The 13568-nt window shown below is 40.9% G+C and overlaps 1 protein-coding gene across 2 annotated transcripts in view; it reads right to left on the bottom strand.

The window, feature by feature from the left end:
• Window positions 1-13568, bottom strand: part of ANGPT1 (angiopoietin 1) — a 172930-nt gene that overhangs the window by 120847 nt on the left and 38515 nt on the right. The window contains exon 1 of one of the 2 annotated variants that reach the window (XM_075415680.1): window positions 12379-12458. The exons of the other annotated variant lie outside the window; for it this stretch is intronic. The gene's annotated coding sequence lies outside the window, so the exon portion shown is untranslated. Of the gene's footprint in view, window positions 1-12378; window positions 12459-13568 lie in introns of those variants that run through there. 2 annotated transcript variants of the gene reach the window in all.

The raw sequence follows: 13568 nt of genomic DNA, 5'->3' as shown, positions 1-13568 counted from the left end.
GAAAGACAAAAATATCACATTGAAATATGCCAATGAATCACCACTGAGAAGAAAAAATGGAAAGTTTACTCCTTGCAGATGCAAGGAGATATTTGCTACTCAGCCAAGAAGAAGTGATAACACCTAATCAAACCAAAAGACATCTTCAGGGAAGTGAAGGATTTCTTATTTCTGTTAAGAGGAATAGTGAGGGTAATTCTTGAAGTTAGAATGGGAAGAAATTAGTTTGAAGATGAGCGATCAAAACCTGGACTTCAAAGAAGATTTCAAGAGGACAATGCTGCAAACCTGACTTGCATCCCAAGTACACATTAAATATTCAAAGGATGTGCTCCTGAAAGACCCCTCTAATGGAAAGCTCTCAGGGTTTTCCAACATAGCCACCCAACTGGTGTCACTCCAGGTTATGTTGTCTGGATAAAGACTTATGCCATGATTACCACGTTCCTGGAAGCTGAGGGCAAGTTAGCTAGGCACAGGGAGAAAGCCCCAGCCAATATAGCCTTAAAACACACAGCTTAATGAGTTTTCTTTTTCAATTCACTTTCGTATTTAACAAATTTCTATAACTGTATTATCTATTTAGAATACCATGCCTTTATTTAAATCTTACCTTCAGCTGACTGAAAGTAGATATAATTTTAAGGTAACTGGATGAGAGAAATCTCTTTAGGTGCTGTGGAAAGTTTAAAAATGGGGGAAATGGGGCACCTTTTACCTTACCTATCTCCTCAGTATTTCCTTTGCTGTATTCAAAAAATAATAAAAGACATCTCAGCTTCGTAAGCCAGTGGCAAATTATTAGTGTGCAGCAGGATATTGGTATATACGCTTGAACCCTAAAGGTTGAAAGGAACATTTGACAGGCTGTCTGCAAAGAGCACAGATCTAGATATTATTCAGACCATCTGTCCTAGGCATGCCACGCTGATGTCTGTAAAGGCAGGCTCACAGTGTAGCTGATTTGCATTACTGTACACAGATCCCTCCTCTCTTCACTGCTTGTGTAAGGCTTCTGCACTCCTGATATACCCACATAACTCAAGTGCCTGGAGCTGGACGGTACACATAGTACGTTTCCCTTTCCCATTCTGTATGTCCCATCAAATAATAACTAAGCTGAGGTAATTACAGCTTCTTTTGCCTTGCTTTGCTAAACACTTTATTGTTTTAAATAGATGTGATTTTAACTAGCTTCTAATTTAAGCTGTTAGAAAATGTGATCTTGTGGTGTTAACTTTGACAAGGGCATGCCCATGTCAATAGCAATCGCCGCATGACAGTGTTTGGCACACTAATCCTTGAAAGGAAACTGAAAAATAGCATGTGATTATCTGAGATAAACAGGCATGATGGAAATGCTCATTTTATAGTACCAAGCTGAATAGACATGGAACAAATTAGAAACTCCTGTGGTCTAGAGCTTACCATGCCACAGTCTCCATTTGGCATCTCCATGCTTTAGTTTCCTTTAGGAAAAACAGGGATTAATGCACCTTTATATTTGAATAAATAAATCCTGAGCTTGAAGTGTTCCAAATAGGTTTTTTTATTCAGCTTTCTTATTTGGAACTGGCAACACTTTTGTTACAACCACAGGAAACGGAATAAGTATCTACTAGAACAAGCCTGTAAAAAAAAACCCTGTTACAGAACAAGCTCTCAAAAACTCAATAGACCAAGAAAATAAGAAAGATTTTTAATGATTAATCAGTTCTTCTAAAAAGCTTAAACTACAGCTGAGGGTATTAGGCCATTCATAAAAATGTTCTAAAACTAGTCATAGGGTATGTTTCAACCTAAAGCAATTACATTTTTGTAACTACTGAAGGCTGGCAAGTAAGATCAACTTTTAGGCATACTTTTTATTCAGCTCTATTTTAGGTCCCTATATTTTCTGAAACATTTAAATTTAGTTTATAGAAATGCAAGTCAGTAATTGAAAGTAATCAGAAAACTCCTTTCTTTTTGCAGTTTCCTATATAATTAAGGCAGGTAATATACAGACTACTAGTACACATTTAATAAGGATGCTGTAATACAGATTTGCTAGAGAATAGAATGAATTAACAATAGTTCAGAGAAATTTGTGTGATACATATATTCTTACTGAGATAAATGGGACAATTTTTGTCTACCTTTTTCTCAAAATGATTTAGTTTAAGAGACATAGGATAGCCACGTGTTACAGTTCTAGTAGATTGGTCTTTATGTCTGGATTTGCAAAGGCTTGCACCCTAAACCTAGCTAACTGATAGCATCAAATTTTTGAAGTGGCTACTAATTTAAACTATTGTCGGTTTAATGTCCCTCTCTGTGCTGCATTTTCAGATCCCTGTGTGTTTCATGCCAAAATTGCATTATCCAATAACTTTGCTGTAGGAAGTATGAGTTTAATCCTTTCAACGCGTAACAGACTAGTCAGTAAATCATTGAATTGATTGGATTGACCAGTCTAGACTTTGAGCTCACTATTTTTTCAATATCTCAAAAAAATGAAATCATTACCGAACTAAGACACACAGGGGTTTTTCTCCTGAGTGTGTGTAAATCCATTGGGTTATCATCTACTGTCAAAGTGTCTAATAACAGAAATGGACCCGGCTGCCACTGGTGACAATCAGTCAGCAATGTATTGCCTACAGTGCAAGGGTCTGTTCTTTCAGTGATCCAGTGACTGCCTAAGTTCTCTGTCTGTCCGTTTGCCAATTTCTGAATGAATGCAGGAGGCTGCAGCTGATATTCTTTAACTTAAGTTCAATGCCATTGGCATGATCCAAGCTCACTGCTGCACTGAGTCCACATTGGTATGAGGGTACCCAGTTTGAATACCCAGAGAAATTGACCTGAAAATAGAAAACGAAAGGTTTGCCTAATCCAAGATCACCAAAGTATAGGCAGCAGCACAGTCTTAAGTATCTATGTGTGTTTTAACCATGAAATATTTCTTACTTCCATGTACCCAAGTAGTCTGAGAAGGGAGGAGGAGTGAAGGATTCTGTACCATTTGCTTCAATCTAGGTGCTTAAATGTTGCTTAAGTTGCAATCAGTGTTTGAATCCAGTTATGGATCTGACCAAAATATCTGAGAGTTCAGTTATTCAAAACTCTCTACAGGCAGCAATAATCTTGTTGTTACTGACCAATGCATAAAAAAACCTGATGCAAACTGCCATTGTTTTTGTTTGCCTCTATCATTGCAATACAAATAAATTTCCAGATATAAGTGACTTCTAAATATCAGTATATTTCGTTATTCAACCTAGCTGTGTGAAGTACATTCTATATTCTATATTCTTCTTGTGAAGGTTGGAGGTAGACTCGGCTGCAGTGACCATGAAATGGTCGAGTTCAGGATCCTGCGTGGAGGAAGCAGGGCAATAAGCAGGATCAAAACCTTGGACCTCAGGAGGGCTAACTTTGGCCTCTTCAAGGAGCTACTGAGAGGAATCCCATGGGCCAGGGCTCTCGAATGCAGGGGGGTCCAAGAGTGCTGGTTGCTCTTTAAATGTCACTTCCTCCATGCTCAGGAGCAGTGCATCCTCCTGAGAAAGAAATCGAGCAAAGGAGGCAGGAGACCTGCATGGCTAAACAAGGAGCTTCTAGCGGAGATCAGGTGGAAGAGAAAGGTCCATGGAATGTGGAAAGAGGGGCAGGCCACTTGGGAAGAGTACAGGAATGTGGTCAGAGAGTGCAGGGATGTGACTAGGAAGGCCAAGGCCCACCTGGAACTGAAGGTGGCAAGGGATGTCAAAAACAACAAGAATGGCTTCTTCAATTACATCAGCAACAAAAGGAAGGCTAGGGACAATGTGGGGCCACTGCTGAATGAGGCGAGTGTCCTGGTGACGGAGGATGCGGAGAAGGCAGAGCTACTGAATGCCTTCTTTGCTTCAGTCTTCAGTGGCAAGGCAGGCCCTCAGGAATCCCAGGCCCTGGAGGTAAGAGAGGAAGCCTACAGAGAAGATGACTTTCCCTTGGTCGAGGAGGACTGTGTGAGGGATCACTTAAGCAATCTGGACAACCACAAATCCATGGGCCCAGATGGAATGCACCCACGAGTGCTGAGGGAGCTGGCAGATGTCATTGCTGAGCCACTCTCCATCATCTTTGAGAGGTCCTGGAGGACAGGAGAGGTGCCCGAGGACCAGAGAAAGGCCAATGTCACTCCAATCTTCAAAAAGGGCAAGAAGGAGGACCCAGGGAACTACAGGCCAGTCAGCCTCACCTCCATCCCGGGAAAGCTGATGGAGCAGCTTATCCTGGAGGCCATCATCAAGCAAGTGGAGGAAAAGAAGGTTATCAGGAGTAGTCAGCATGGATTAACCAAGGGGAAATCATACCTGACCAATCTGATAGCTTTCTACGATGACATGACTGGCTGGGTAGACGAAGGGAGAGCCATCAATGTTGTCTACCTAGACTTCAGCAAGGCTTTCGACACAGTCTCCCATGATATCCTCCTAGGGAAGCTGAGGAAGTATGGGCTGGATGAGTGGTCGGTGAAGTGGATTGAGAATTGTCTGAACGGCAGAACTCAGAGGGTTGTCATCAGCGGCGCTGAGTCTAGTTGGAGGCCGGTAACTAGTGGTGTCCCTCAGGGGTCAGTACTGGGCCCAGCCTTATTTAACTTCTTCATCAACGACCTGGATGAAGAGTTAGAATGTACCCTCAGCAAGTTTGCTGATGACACCAAACTGGGAGGTGTAGTAGATACACCGGAAGGCTGTGCTGCCATCCAGCGTGACCTGGATAGGCTGGAAAGCTGGGCAGAGAGGAACCTGATGAGGTTCAACAAAGGCAAATGCAGGGTCCTGCACCTGGGAAGGAACAACCCCATGCACCAGTACAGGCTTGGGGTGGACCTGCTGGAGAGCAGCTCTGTGGAGAGGGACCTGGGTGTGCTGGTGGACGACAGGTTAACCATGAGCCAGCAGTGTGCCCTGGCTGCCAAGAAGGCCAATGGCATTCTGGGGTTCATTAGGAGGAGTGTGGCCAGCAGGTCGAGGGAGGTTCTCCTTCCCCTCTACACTGCCCTAGTGAGGCCTCATCTGGAGTACTCTGTCCAGTTCTGGGCTCCCCAGTTCAAGAAAGATGAGGAGCTACTGGAGAGAGTCCAGCGGAGGGCTACAAGGATGATGAGGGGACTGGAACATCTCTGCTATGAGGAGAGGCTGAGGCAGCTGGGCTTGTTCAGCCTGAAGAAGAGAAGGCTGCGAGGGGACCTTATGTATACTTACAAATATCTGAAGGGTGGGTGTCAAGAGGATGGGGCCAAGCTCTTTTTAGTAGTGCCCAGCGACAGGACAAGGGGCAATGGGCACAAACTGAGGCACAGGAAGTTCCATCTGAATGTGAGGAAGAGTTTCTTCCCTCTGAGGGTGACGGAGCCCTGGAACAGGCTGCCCAGGGAGGTTGTGGAGTCTCCTTCTGTGGAGATATTCAAGACCCACCTGGACAAGGTCCTCTACAGCCTGCTGTAGGTGACCCTGCTTCGGTGGGAGGGTTGGACTAGGTGACCCACAGAGGTCCCTTCCAACCCCTACCATTCTGTGTGATTCTGTGATTCTGTGATTCTCTAGGAAAGTATCTATACCCAGGAAGCGCTTCCTGCATGGACTTATTACTTTAGACATCACAGATAACTTCAAATAAGTGCTAAATCTTTCAACTACTATACTCCAATTTCTTTTATAAATGTTTGTTTGACAGATGATTGCAAAACCTCATGCAAACTAGCTAATAAAACAAGTTGCTGATTACATTAAAAATCCACTTGTAATATGTATCCAGTGTCTAAACCTATAGGTAGTAATTCAAGTCTGAAAATAAGCACACTCAACTTCACATTTTGGTGAAGCACACATAACTATTGCTGTTTACTTCCCCTTTACACATATATATGTGTTATATATGTTACAAAGTATCAACTTTTGGAGGAAAGCAATTTTACATGCATGGGATATCACAAAAGTCAAAAGATATTTGCATATGTATAGGTGTATAGCGTGCATCATGCTAAGTCTGCTTCCATTTTACGCTATATATCATTCACATATGCAAATAATACGTACACATACATAATGCTTTTCACAGTTACTATGTGCAGTGCCTTGCCACTTACTTTTGTTATCTGAGCTCTTAAAGAAACCATATATTTATGTCCTTTCCTGGAAAAGTTGATAAAAATGCATTCAAATAATTATGATCCATTATACCATGTCAGTATCCTCTGGAATCTGTATAAAATAAGTACCTGGTATTTTATGTTTCCTCACGTAGGTGTCTTACAAGGTATTTTCAAAAAATAATCTGTTCCTTGTGATATTTCCTACCTTTTCACTAACATCATTGATAACTATTAATGAAATCTAAAATGCTGTCTTCAGTGTAACATTATACAATCAGGTAAAATGTAAGCAGTTCAGTCAAAGTCGTAGGATAAAAAATGTTAAAAGTGTATTGATTAAAAATATTTATTGAAAAACATTTATTACTGCTTGGGTTGGAAGGGACTCTCAGGTGAAAGAAAGCCCAAATCAGTGCAGGTAAAAGATTTATGCTCCTCCTCAAATCCTTGTGAGTGTAGTTTTGCCACCCTTAGCTGCAGAAAACCCACATCAGAAAAGTATCTCCTGGATGGCAAGTACTGAGACCAAAGTCACAAAAAAATTGGCTAAGTGGGCAGAGGTGAAGATGAGACCACAGAGAGCTGGATCCCTTCCCCATTTTAAGTGAAATATTTTTGCCATGGTAAAATCAATTAATCTATACTGTAACTTAATTTTCTTTCTTTGAAGTAAGGCTTGCAACTGCCTACCTAACAGAAATTGTGGCAATGGTCCAGAGGCACTTAGGTATTACAGTGATGGGAGGTGTGGAGGTTCTCTAGGTAGATACATCTCTACTTTCTGTAACAGAATTTTTTTTTTCCTTACTCTGAGGGGATGAATTTTATATCTAAATTACACCACTTGTCTAGTGCTGTAACTCTGATAGTGCCTGAAGCACAGCAGAACACCACACATTCAGAAAGAGTAGAGAGAGAGACACTACTGTCATGAGTACTGAGCACAGCACCCTTCAGAGGCCAGGTCATGTTGAAAGCCTGTTAAAAACATAATCACTTTAACACTTGACTTTGTTAAGCCATCAGACCTGCAGTGATGATCCTGAGAACTGTTTATTTCTCTGACAGATGTGCTGCAAAAGACTTCAGTCTGGGTGTGTTTTTCATTCTCATCAGCAGAAAGTCACTTCCAGAGTAATATGATGGTATCTCATTTAAATAGTCACTGCCACAGACAATGGTGTGGAAAGCTGATTTTTACTTTTGGGGGGTTCATTAATTTCAGAATGACCCATTTAAAGTTTTTGTTTGGGTTTTTTTTACAGTTTGCAAACCAAAATAATTCAGTTTAAGTGGGGGAAAGTTAGAGGGTTTAGCCACTGAATATTCTGCGTGCTGAGCCATACCTCTTAAATATGTACTTGAAGGTGTGAAGGTAGCTTAAAGCCCTTCACTGATGCAGACAAAGCTGATTTTTTAATATAGGCCTTCTGTAGAGAAGTGGCATTATCTATACATTTTTTGGAAGACACAATGACTCTGTGCTGGCATTAGGGAGAGTGCACAAAAGTCTTTGTGAATTCAATCACTCTGAAATTTGTGTGGTGCTTTTTTGGAAAGTTGAAGCAAATCAAATTGTTTTAAAAACCTTTTCTTCCCTATTTTATTTTTCAAACAGTTTCAGTCAAACTGTACAATATTATTTAAATAAAAGTGTATCCACACCTGTTTATGTTTGTTTAGGGCCAAATGGATCTATCAATTCTGTTCCTGTGCCATCAGTTTAACCTTTTCCAACTACAGCCCCATTATTTTCTTATCTCACGTTCTATAATGTATTTATCTATGCAACACCTTTTGGAAGTAAGGAAATGTCATTGTTCTCATTTTGCAGAGAACTGAATCATGAGGTCTCCAGTTCATACAGTACGTCAGTTAAATAAGTGCAGGTTGGACCCTCATCACATGCAGCTAAGACAGGTCCATCCTTTCAGAATGCAGAGGGGACAGCAGTTGGTTAATGGTCCCGTAGTGATGAGAATGGACCAACAGCATGCCTATATAAATATGATTCCTTAATAGAAAGTATGGAATATTAACACAACAGCTGGCAGGGAAATCTGGCTGGTGCATGGAGCTGATGAAATGCATTCTTTCATCACTTGTCAGTTCTGTAAAATCAATGCATTTGAATAGCAAAAAAAAAATCTGGATATATTGCCCTGTTTTACAAAGAAAATTATCAAAGGATCAAATAACTGGACTCCAAACTCTCAGATGGCACAGACTTATCTCACATTTTACCATAAGATTCAAACTATCCTGACAGCTGAAACTGAATGTTGCTAAAATAATATTGGCATTAAAATGTAAGAAACAAACACAGACACATAGAAAATGAGTATCTGAGGCAGTCTCATAGCTTCACACTATAAATATGTTGCAGAGCGCTGTATCTATTATCTCAAAAAAAAAAGGAATAAAAATAAAATAGCAAAAGAAATAAATATGTAGAAAAAGACATAAAAATAAATATAAAGAAGTGACAAACCAAGACAGTTCTAATCCCCCCAGGAGTCCATGATTCTTAAGTGAGTTTTGTTCCTTGCCAGCACAGTGTACTGGAACTCCTGGAGTGTTGAAACACCATGAGGTAAATGCAGATTATTCCTAAACTTAACAAAGTCAATCCATTAAAGAAATGTTACCTGTACTTCTGTAACACATTAATCTTGTAACAAGCTCAACATTAAGAAAATGATCCATGAAATCTCTACCATTTAAATTCAGTATCAGTTTCATGACAATTTGTACACTAGTATTTGACAAATATGTATGAAAAATTACAGAAATTTATTTACAGGTCCATTTTATCTATTCCATTAAGCTAAAATTATAAGTCCAGTAAGATCTATAACTTTAAAAAGTGGTTAATTTAAGCATTTAGATATGCACAAGTTAACCTCTGACGCTGAGAAAAAACATGAATAACTATGACAAATGAAGACATATTATAAATATTCTAAATGTTCTAAAATAATTCCTCTACTGGTAGGTGATTCTCCCCTCATACTCTGCTCTGGTGAGACCCCACTTGAAGTCTTGCGTCCAGCTCTGGAGTCCTCAGCACAGGAAAGACATGGACCTGTTGGAGCAGGTCCAGAGGAGGCCACAAGAATGATTCGAGGGCTGGAACACCTCTCCTAAGAGGAAAGGCTGAGAGATTTGGGGCTGTTCAGCCTGGAGAAGAGGAGGCTGCGTCGAGACCTTAAAGTACTTAAAGGGGCTTTTAAGAAATAAGGGGACAGGTTTTTTACCAAGGCCCACCGCCACAGGACAAGGGGTAATGGTTTTAAACTAGGAAAGGGTAGATTTAGACTGGATACAAAGAAGAAATTTTTTACAGTGAAGGTGGTGAAACACTGGCACAGGTTACCTAGGGAGGTGGTAGATGTCCCATCCCTGGAAACATTCAAGGTCAGGGTGGATGAGGCTCTGAGCAACCTGATCTAGTGCTAGACGACCCTGCTCATTGCAGGGGGGGCTTGGACTGGATGATCTCTAAGGTCCCTTCCAACCCAAACTATTCTATGATTTTGTTATTCTAAAGGCCTTTAAACAGAAGATGGGATAACGAGGTTTTTGTTAATGAAGTATAACCTTTCTGAAGTTCAGCAGATGCAAAGACATACATGAGAATATATATAAGAATGTTAAATACATATATGTATAAAAGTCACCGGCTATGTTTATGTGTTCAGTCCCTTGGAAACGCTACTCTTTCAGTGTATGAGGAAAACATAGCACTATCTCATAATTAGCCTGATGGAATTTGTGCTGGCAGGCAGTGATGCAGGTCAGCAGTTCTGGCAGCAGAGTCACGCGTGGCTTGCAGAGCCTTTCAGAATTTGCTCAGACAAATTTCCCAGCTTGAGCTGATGGAGCCATGTCTGAAGCAGGATTGGTACATAGAAATCTTTAAGAAATGGAGAATTGTTCACTGAGAAAAACCTGTCTGAAGATGAAGATATCTGATGACAAATGTTGCTTTCTGTTGAACTGCCGCAAAGCCTGTCAGGAGGACCAGAAGCCACTGACCCACAGGAGGTCCCAAACCTGCTGAGGAAGTGCATCTGCAGCGGCATGCTTTAGCATGCATGCCATGCAGTCCTCTCTGGTGATACTCAGTGCAAGTGAGTAGATAAAGGTTGGGCGACATTATGGGAGCTTGGGGCTACCATAAATGCTTCACTTGTGCTGCTGTGCTAGGGAAATGATGAGAAGGGAAACCTTCCTGACCCTCTGCTTTGCATGCATATGCAGAAATTGCTAGGGTCAAAGCCTTAAAAAAATTCTACTCTCACTGGAATGTAAATAAATAATATCACACTCTCTCTGCCCTGCTTCCTCTTCCGAACAATGCATCTGCTCCTCTATGCATTCATATGGCAAAACTATGATTCATTTCAAAAAATGCAAAATGTGTATCCCAGCTAGTCCAGCTGAGGGGTAAGACACCCGAAGGGCACCCTGCAGAGCAGGACCATTGCACGTGCACTTGCCATAATGGGAAGCAGTCTCAGGCTGGGTGTGGGATGAATGGAGAAAAGCAAGAAATTTTGCTCTCTGCACTTCCCCCGAGAAAGAAGAATTCAAGATGAAAACCTACAAAAATCCTCTCTCTCCCTTTCTGTGGAAGGGACAAAATGCCATCCTGGCAGAGCTATCCTGGGATCAGAGAGCTGAGCTTTCCCACTCAGATGCTTCTGTCTAACATCCAAGCTGGTTCCTAAGGCCAGGCACTGAGCAGAGACTGGCTCCCAGCAGCGACATCCTTCATTCTTTACTCAGCCAAAACACCCTTTTGCCTGGGAACATACATCAGGTCAGTCCTGAAAGCAATAAATAGCTGGGCACTCTAGGCACTCTGAATCGCTTTGGCGTTCACTTTAGTGCATCCAGATGACATAGAAACCTGCCATGGAGTGGCCAAAAGGTGACCACTTTTGGCTGAAATGCTAATAGCTAATAGCCATCTTAAAGCGATCTTCACTAGTTTCCATAGTAATATGCCACTGAAGAAAAGGTGGACTGACAAGAAGAAATATGCAAATTGTTTACTTTTTCAGTCCATTGATGACATTTTGCTTATTCTTTCATTCAATCCAGTAAAAATCTCCTGTTGCCTCTGTGCAATCATTGGGCTGTGTGGAAAGGTAAACACTGAACTCTTTATTCTTCTGGTAGCTGACAGTTTCTCTCCTTGGGGAAGGAAAAAAATTGCTTTTTTTTTCTCTTGTCAAATAATAATACAGCTTGCATTAGTCACAGTGAATATGGAAATCTGCCAGGAAAAGAAAGTAAGTAGTACCACTGTAGAAACCTAATAAAAATGTCCATTAGGCTTTTGAAAATGACCCTTAACTACCAGCCAAAGCATAATGAAATTGGCAAAACACAAAAAGCAAAGTCTCACATTGCTTTGCAGCTTTCAAATGACCCACAAACCTCATTAAAAGGGAGCAGCAGTGGCATATATAGACTCTGCCAAAGTTCTTTGGCAACAAGTCCCCAAAATCTGAAAGAGAACAGGTTTACACAGAAGCAACAAGCATGCTGGTAAGGTTAGCTGCTGTCAACATCTCTCGCACTACAAACAGAAAAATTCCTTTTGACCTGTTTTCTTAACGAGTTATCTTGTTGAATTTATTTCATCTGCAGTCTGTGGCATCAGATCCTGCAGTACTTTATTCAGATAAAATCCAGATGAAACTAATGAAGGGGGGTGTTTCCTGAGAAAGGAGGATAGGATTGGTCTTTCTCGAGCAACTGTTGTATGTTTGATCTAAGGAAATTATTCTTTTTTTAAACAGTGCTGTATAGCATTTACCATTTTATTGTACGTATTAGTGCTCATAACCTATAATGAAGGGTAGATTTTACCTTGAATTAAACAAAAAAAAAAAATCAGAACTCATTTCTCCACTTCCTGCTGGCCGTTTATGTCTGCAAGAAGGAAGGGTCAGGATTTTCCCTTAGATTTCCTCTAGAATACATGGTCCAACTCAAGTGCAGGCTATGGGTTTGTGCAGGAGTTATTTATGTTATGGAGGAGTTCTGGCTAACTGTTCCTTTCAGGTCTTAAAGTCTGATAAATTTCAAAAAATTCAGCATTTTGCTGTCAAGTTGTGAGTAAAAAAATCCTAGCCTATTTCTTTACACAAAAATTGCAAATATTATCATGCAAAATTGTCTTCACATGCAGTTTCATATTTTCTATTAAAAAAAAAGTAGAAAACAATACATACGGTTAGCTGTACTGAGGCAACAGAGAGAAGACGGAATGAATATGTTTTCTATTTGGACTGGTGAGGTTTTCTGATGAGTCTGCAGAGCTGAGTTTTCTTTGATAGTCCTGAGGACTCCATCATGCCATTGAAGCGAATAGGAATACTAATGAGAGTATGGTTTTCAAGACTGAGCCATCGTGTTATAACAAAGCAATCTGATTCTCCCTGAAACTCCATGTTTGTACAGACCTTTATTCATTGTGTGTCCTGCTCTGTTTGTGGACCATGACTGCAGAATTTTAATGAGCCCCATGCAGAGCTCTTTTCAGAGCCAGCTTTGCAAAGAGGCATGTCACATTGAGAAATTCCTTGTGTGCCCCTGCTTTATTGTTTTGTGCACAAGTTTAAGTCGATCTTGATTTCACTGCATACACTTCCTTGATCCTACTGTACAGAGCTGATAAATTGTCCATCCTTGAAGATAGGCAGTTACTTATTCTCACTCACCCTCCCCGTTATCCTTTCAGCTCGAGGCAGGTAAAATTGCCTTAGAAATCTGCCAACCTACATAATTCAAAGACAGCACTAGAGTTTGAGCGTTGCTGCCCTTGTTGAAGTCCTAAAACACAGAAAAGATTTAGCTATAAAACTCAATCTGAGATAAGCCAGAATCCAATGGAAATGTCTTTCTGACTAAAGATTAAAAAACAAGACTCTTAGTCATTGACTACTCTAGAGACAAAAGAGGAATGCTAAGTACCTTAGTAGTCTGACCGTGTTTTCTTTTAGATATCGTATGGTAATAGATATGGTTACATATGGGGCATTATAATACTTAAAAGCAATTGTTGTTTAGAAGATGCCTTTGTTTTCTCTGTACTGCATAGCAGAGCAGAAGTGGTACTCTCCATCACGATTCTAAACGCAGCAGGGACTGGGGACGTGAGACCAGGATGGGCACAGAAGAAGATGACACAGGTCAATGTACTGTGGTTTAGGTGTCTAATCTAGCATACTGGGGAGTTCAGAGACTGGTTGTGTCTCCCAAGCCCAGCTTCTCAGGTGGTCTTCTCAGGGTACAATAAATCCACATGACATTTCTATGGTGTGCAGACCATAAAGGCAGAAAATAGAGTCGTGTTCTCATTACAGAGGAGGGCTTTGTGGCAACCTTAAGATGACAGCAAAGCACCAGGATAAAATCATCT

This window comes from Opisthocomus hoazin, chromosome 3, assembly GCF_030867145.1.
Source record: "Opisthocomus hoazin isolate bOpiHoa1 chromosome 3, bOpiHoa1.hap1, whole genome shotgun sequence".
Classification (NCBI taxonomy): Eukaryota; Metazoa; Chordata; class Aves; order Opisthocomiformes; family Opisthocomidae; genus Opisthocomus; species Opisthocomus hoazin.
This window is presented reverse-complemented; position numbering and strand designations above follow the sequence as displayed.